Source organism: Tupaia chinensis, unplaced genomic scaffold (genome assembly GCF_000334495.1).
Source record: "Tupaia chinensis unplaced genomic scaffold, TupChi_1.0 Scaffold000527_1, whole genome shotgun sequence".
Classification (NCBI taxonomy): Eukaryota; Metazoa; Chordata; class Mammalia; order Scandentia; family Tupaiidae; genus Tupaia; species Tupaia belangeri.
Genome location: NW_006160040.1, coordinates 1,867,089 through 1,874,595, shown reverse-complemented (window position 1 = coordinate 1,874,595; position 7,507 = coordinate 1,867,089). Strand labels below are relative to the sequence as shown.

The following is a 7,507-nucleotide window of genomic DNA, read 5'->3' as shown; positions in this document are numbered from 1 at the left end:
TTTTTTTTTTAATTTGAAACATACACTTTTATCCCTTCCTGACCCCTCTAAAATTGGAAAATATTTGTGAGTATTCCTATTTTGTGGCAGAAGGTTTATTTGCTTAAGTTCAATATGCCTGTTGCCTTGCATCAGAAATTGGAAATACTCATTATTGCCAGGGCTTTGCATGGAATGTCATATCTGAAGAAATGAGCAGAAAACTATGGAAATAAGGTAGATCTCAAGAAAGCCAACATAAACTCTTGGAAAGATGGCCTGACACCATAAACAGTTCTGCCTGGCAGGGAGGATTAGAAAAGCTATGTGAAAGAATTTGTACCATAAACTAAACTGGACTTTTCCAGCCCAGCACTGTAATCAGTAGAGACTGCAAAAGAGCAGCCACAACCAGAGGATTACCTTGAGAAGACTTTGAAGGAAGAAAAAGAGGCTGATCTTTGCTAGCAGGTGGTAAACCACAGATTACTTGGTAGGCAGAACTGAATTGGGAGGTTCATGTGTGAATTGTGTGCTGGTGTTTGCTTCTCAACAGTCTGAGCGGTGGACATGTAAATAGTTTCTCAAAAATATTTAAAACCATACTGTCTCTGTTATAGAGTCACAAACAAAATTATGACAAATATTCTGAAAGTTATCTTTAAAATTAAGTTTTTTTGGAAACTTGAATATTTGTTTATTAACTCTCAAGAACTATGGAGTATGAGCAAAAATGTTTTGATATGTAAAGTAAATGTGAGAAAAAGTAAGTAAGTTAATAAGTATTTAAGTAAATGAATCCTCTGATAAAAGAGTGAATACCTAAATCATTTTCATAGCTATTATTAAATAGTCACTATATAATATTAAGTACTTAAGTTATAGCAGCTGAAAAAAAAGTCAAAAAAATCACACTATAACAAAAATCTACTTATTTAGTCAACTGGACTAAAATATGTGCAAAAATATAAAAAGTGATAAAATTATGCTTTTTAAAAAAGGTTAATTTTAGGAGCCAGCAGGTGGTGTGGTGGTTAAGACACTGGATCCTACATGGCCAACTCCACAGTTTGAGTCCTGGGCCTGGTGACTTGAGAATCATGCCAGGTGCGTGAGCATGCACGCCCAAAATGCTGAGAGGAGAATGGAGGAGAAGGAACTGTGGTATAGTCATCCCCCCACCCTTTAGGGGAAGTGAGGTGGTGATTTATTTTTCTCTCTTTATATATATATATTACATGAGTGAGAGAGAATAGAAATGGAGAGAGGCAGAGACAGAGATACAGCACCCTGCAGTCCTGGCACTGCAATCTACCCCCGGCTTCGGCTAGCCTAGATCACGGGCACATGTGTGCCCAGCATACTCAGGGAAGTTGCAAACAGCCACCCTTCTCACATGAGTCTGCTTCACAGAGTATTCCATTTTGCCATTGCTCCACTGTCTGGGCCCTAAATTAAGATTTTACTTTTTTTTTTTTTTCCAAGAAAATCAACAATCAGAAATACACTCACACAAATATCCAGCTAACCTATGTTGCGTAAGTTACTTCAAATTCCTGCTCAAAAAATAAAAGTCACACTTTATATGAGACAGTGGTAAATAGTATTTTTTTCATATACGACCTGCAACTAAATAAAATATGAGATTGCACTCTCTCTCTCTCTTTTTTTTTTTTAGAGATTTTTGCCTGAGGGTACGTGTGCTCACCAGAAAGAGAGAGACAGACACAATGAGAAATCACATTCTGTGGGAATGGCAATGCTGCAATCCCTTCTCCATTCTCCCGGGATCCTGGGCACAAATGTTCACACAAACCCCCGTATAATTTTTTTTTTTTTTTGGAGAGGTTTTTGCTATAGGGCACGTGTGCTTGCCAGACAGACAGAGAGAGACAGAGAGACAGAAAAGCGAGAAATCACCCCCCAGGGGGGATAGCCATGCTGCAGTCCCTCCTCCTCCATTCTCCTCTTGGGATCTTGGGCACGCGTGCCCAGAGTGTGTTTAAAGCCACCAGGTCCGGGACTCGAACCGTGGTTGACTACGTGGGAGTCCAGCGACATAGCAATTACGCTTCTCCTCCATTCTCCTCTTGGGATCTTGGCACACACACACGCGCCCGGCATGAGTTTTAAGCCACCGGGTCCAGGATGCAAAGGGTCCAGGATGCGAACCGCGGTTGACTAAGTGGGAGTCCAGCGACATAGCCATTACGCTAACTGCTGTTCCCCCCACCCCCAACTATGATTTTGAAGTCACTGGGTCCAGGACTCTAATTGTAGTTGGCCATGTGGGAATCCAGTGATGAAACCACTATGCCATCTGCTGGTCCCGAGATTTCTATTTTACAGACTGCTTTGAATTTTGAAGCAACTGATCTTTTTTACTTCATGGCAAGCTTTTGAAAGAATAAGTTGGTTTCGACTAAATTTGAAACACTATGATGATTGATAAAAATATTTTAATTGAACACATAGGATTAATTTTGTAAAAGAAAAGTAATTTCACTTGCTATCTTAAGAAAGAGCATATTGAAACAAATGCTCTCTGACCCAGGCCATCTCATGGGTGCTCACTTTAATTTTACCTCTGAGCTCTTACAAATTAATATGAAAACACAAACACATCAATATTAAAATGGGCAAAGGACATTCCATAAAAGAATAAATACCAATAAATTGGGAATAAGGAAATGAGGCCATTTTTAGTTCCCTAGTAATCAAACAAACGCAAACCATACAATTAAAAGCTATTTTGGGGGAACCAGCAGTTGGCGTAATGACTATGTCGCTGGACTCCCATGTAGTCGACTGCGGTTCGCATCCCGGACCCGGTGGCTTAAAACTCACACCGGGCGCATGTGCATACGTGCCCAAGATCCCGAGAGGAGAATGGAAGAGAAGGGATTGGGACGTGACCATGCCCCCTGGGGGAATTTCTCACTTTCTGTCTCTATGTCTTTCTCTGTCTGTCTGGCGAGTGCATGCGCCCTATAGCGACAATTTCTCAAAAAAAAAAGGTATTTTTGGAGACCAGCAGATGGTGTAATGGTTACATTGCTGGACTACCACATAGTCAACTGTGGTTTGAGTCCCAGACCCAGTGGCTTAAAACTCATGCCAGGCGTGTGTGCATGCATGCCCAAAATCCTGAGAGGAGAATGAAGAAGGGATTGCAGCATGGCCATCGCTCCTGGAGGGTGATTTCTCGCTTTCCGTCTCTCAGTCTCTCCATCTCTCCAGAAAGCACATGCCCCCTATAGCAAAAATCCCTCCCCCCAGGCAAAAAGCACTAAATACTTCTAGTTATTCTAATAAAGAATTACGTTGTTTAAAAAAAATGAACAATACTGTAAAATGTACTGAACTTTCTCTTAAGTAGCCAGCCTATGGTATAAATCTAGAATTTTTATAAGATGGCTGTAACCAAAACACTGTGTCCAAATAAGATGGTTACATCTTACTCTAATTGTCCATAAAGTACATCAAGAGGAAAGAACTTAAGAAATAAATTTGCCAACCTGAACCTACCAAGTAAAAAGTGTAATTCACGGGGTTGTATGCCAGATGGTATTTTTCTCTGCAGACTGATAATTGATGCCAGAAATTACTGTCTTATTCTAGAATTGAAGAACTTCACCTTTCTTAAGAGACTTCTGCTTAACATAAGGTTGTTTCTTTTTATGTACCTTTAACACGCATAAAATCACATATTCAGGTCGTGGCACGGTACTAACACACCTGGACCCACATGAGAAACATCCTGGTTCACGTCCCAGGGTCTCCTTGAGCATGCTACATACGGATGTGTGCCTGATCAGCTGGCCCTGGGGTGGATCGTGGCATAAGGACACTGGTGGGGGTGTCTCTCTTTCTTGTTTCTCTCTCTCATAGAAGAAATAAACTTTTTAAAAATTACATATTCAAAATATTTTTAAAGTTTAAGACCCTTTGTTCTAAAATTGCTAATAATAAAGCTAGAAGGAGGCAATTCAGTGAAACATGTGCCAAAATTCATGCAGAATACTGAGTTCTGGGCTGAGGATGGAGGGAGGGAGAGGGTAGAAGGAGGATTGACCTCCCCTCCCTTTTTCACATTAAATACAGGGCCAAGACACTCAGTGCTCTTTCATTGCCCCAGGATAGTTCAGCACCCAGACAATTTTGGAGGTACAAAGATGAAGATGCCAACCACAGCCATTAAGCAATTTGAGGCTTCTGAAGGTTTTTCAACACACATAGAAAGAAATGCGCATATGGGGACCAGCAGATGGCATAACAGCTAATCGCCTGGGCTCCCATGTAGTAGACCGCGGTTTGAGTTCCACACCTGGTGACTTAAAACTCACACCAGGCACCAGTACGTGCGCACCCAAGATCCTGAGAGGAGAAAGGAGGAGAAGGGATTGCAGTGTGGCTATCCTCCCTCCCCCCCCGGGGGGGGGTGGTCCTCACTTTCTGTCTCTGTCTGTCTCTGTCTCTCCCCTAAGCTCACGTGCCCTATAGCAAAAATCTCTTAAAAAAAGAAAAAGAAAGAATTGCACATAATTATCCCTCTAGCAATGTGGCAACAAGAGATTAATTGAGAAAAGCAGTCATAGTGGGGGTGACGTAACTTATGCTCCAAAAAAAGAATCTTTGCAGAGTAAAAGGGAGTGCCAGGGATAATTATGAAGAGGCAACAAGGATGAACCTGAACTCACAGACTCCCTCCTAGTGCCCAGTCCAGTGCCTGGCACATTGATGGCTTGATAAACATTTTAAGAGTGCCAGGCAGCCTCCTGAAATATTACTTGGTCCATAAGAAGAATAAAGATCATTGATGATCTTCAAGGGATCTGAGAATTCAGTAGGAAGATTCATAGATGTTGATTAAGTAGAAATAAGGTATTTTGAGCTTCTTTTACAGGTCTTTATGGTGATAGTTTCATAATTTTGTTACCAAAATTCTTTTTTTTTTTAGAGGTTTTTGCCTTAGGGCACATTCACTTGTCCCAGACAGAGACAATGAGAGGGGAAGTGAGAAATCAACCTCTGGAGGGATGGCCACATAATCCCTTCTCCTCCATTCTCCTCCTGGGATTTTGGGCACTCATGCACATGCACCCAGTGTGTTTCAAGCCACCAGGTCTAGGACTCCAACTGTGGTTAGCCTTGTGGGAGTTCAGTGATGTAACCGCTATGCCATCTGCTAGCTCCTAAAAAGTTCCTTTCCGGGACCAGAAGATGGCATAATGGTTATATAACTGGCCTCCCATGAAGTTGACTGTGGTTCAAGTCCCAGACCTGGCAGCTTAAAACTCACACCCGACATGAATTTAAGCCATGGGGTCCGGGACTCAAACCACAGTCAACTACATGGGAGTCCAGCAACACAGCCATTATGCCATCTGCTGGTCCCTACATGTCCTATCTTAATTCAATTTGGTAACCCAATTGTTAATTCATCTGGGGATTTAGCAGGATTTTATGCAGCAATAAAAATATTTTCTGTATCAAATGTCTTATTGGGTATCTAAAATCCTTGCTGGGGTCGAAGTTTGACAAGAATAAAAATAACATTTTTCGAACAGAGAGAAGAAGGGAGGGCACATCTGCAGGTGTCCGCTGTGAGTATAGGCAGATGTACTGCTGCCCTGTGCTGGCCCCAGGAGGGAAGGGGGCAACTTCCCTCATGTGCATGTGAAAGGCAGGTCCTCACTTCTCCCTCCTTTTATATCACAGCTGCTCCTTTCCCCTTGGAGTTCAAAGCATTTTGCAATTCCCATGAGAATTGCTCTCACTGTGAAAATTCTGGTAATTCAACATGCTCTACAAATCCCTACGATTTCATGTTGTCATTTTATTCATCTGCACCTCAGTTCCTAGATTGCATTCACCTCCTGTAGAACTGCTTTAACTAAATTATATTCAAATTAATATTGGGGATCAAACAAACATCCGTGAACTAGCCCTGTAGGAACTAGCAGTGGGTAAGTGCTACACGTAGAAAGCCGGACACCACACAGTTGACCAGTTCGAATCTCAGCCACGGAGGCTTGAAAACCATTCCAGTTGTGTGGGCGTGTGCATTCTCAAAACCCTGATGGGATGGAGAAATGGAGGAAATAAAGATTGTGGTGTGACCAGGACCCACTGGAGGATGTTCTCTTTCATTCTGTCTCTCTCAGGTGAGTGCCTGTACCCTCTGACAATTAAAAGAAAGAAAGAAAAGAAAGGAAGGAAAGGTCCCCAATAAATTTGTTGTTTTGTCTATTTTATAAAATTGTCATTAACATTGTTCCTTTTATCATAAAATTCTCTTAGTGAGGATGGTTCAAAGAGAAGTCTGATCTGAGTATGAAAGAGTTTAGCAATTTTCCTTTTCAGACTGCAGTGTGTAATTTAGATAATTTCTTGTTTTACTGAGAATGCAAGAAAATTAAGACTCAAATTTGAAATCCAGTCACACTATTGGGTAGGCCATTATGATCAACTAGTTTAGCTTTATTCCTGTCAACGTGGGTACCTCCCCCCATTTTTTTTCCTTCTTGTTTTACTCCATTTATAAGTCATGCTACATTGCTATATTTTATATCCCCTAGGAAAGTCCTCAAAAAATCCAAAATGAAATGAAAAAAATTTTTTTAAAATAAAAGGAAAAAAAATCAAAAAAAAAATAATAAGTTAAAGAAAGAGATCAAAGTGGAGCTATTGTTTCCAAATTCCAGTTTTACTTTAATCAGTGTCAAAATCAACCCCATCTCAACTCTATCTCCTCTAAAGAAGAGAGCTCCAGTTCCCTGTGGGGACCCACGGCTGATCATTGGGTCACCAAGGAGTTTTTACAGCTTTGTTTAGGGTTGGAATTTAAACTCAAGCTACTCCCCTCCTAAACAAAGCAGGCACTCACTCACCACCCACCGTCAGCAGTAAGTGCTCTGTGAGTTGCTCGCAGCAGAAGGGCCAGTGCTGATGTCTGCCGTGCTGCTGAGCTCACACTTGCCCTCACACGCTGCTGGCCCGGCAGCCAACCCTGCATGTTCGCAGGAAGACTTGCCTTGTTACAAATGCACTTTATGAACAAGCACACTTTTTTTTTTTTAACTTTGTGTAGAGCTGGCTGGCCACACACAGGAATAAGAATTACAATTAGGGCTTCCTTAGCCCTGGGTACTAGTCACACAAACCCACCAGCCCAGATAGTCATGGACTACGTGTTCCTTAGTACTGTATCTCTTGGTGGGAACACCTCCGAGACTGAAAATGAAAAACCACAGGAGGAAGTCCTCTGTTGCAAATTTGCCAAATATGACAATAGATGTGGCAATAAAGAAGTGATCAGAGGAAAAGCATGTGTGATAAACCATATGATAACATTCATGGGAGAGCCTTGTAAGAAATCCACTCACATCGCACTTTTTGCCTGGTTTCTTTCCTGGTCTTTTAGAAAACAAAGCCCGGGACCAGTAGTTAGCGTAATGGCTATGTCGCTGAACTCCCATGTAGTTGACCATGGTTCGAGTCCCGGACCCAGTGGCTTAAACTCACG

General features: G+C 41.7%; 1 pseudogene; it reads right to left on the bottom strand.

The window, feature by feature from the left end:
• LOC102476664 (60S ribosomal protein L5-like) overlaps nt 1-6,997 on the bottom strand; it is a 13,036-nt pseudogene extending 6,039 nt beyond the window's left edge.
• Between the last annotated feature and the right edge of the window lie 510 nt (nt 6,998-7,507).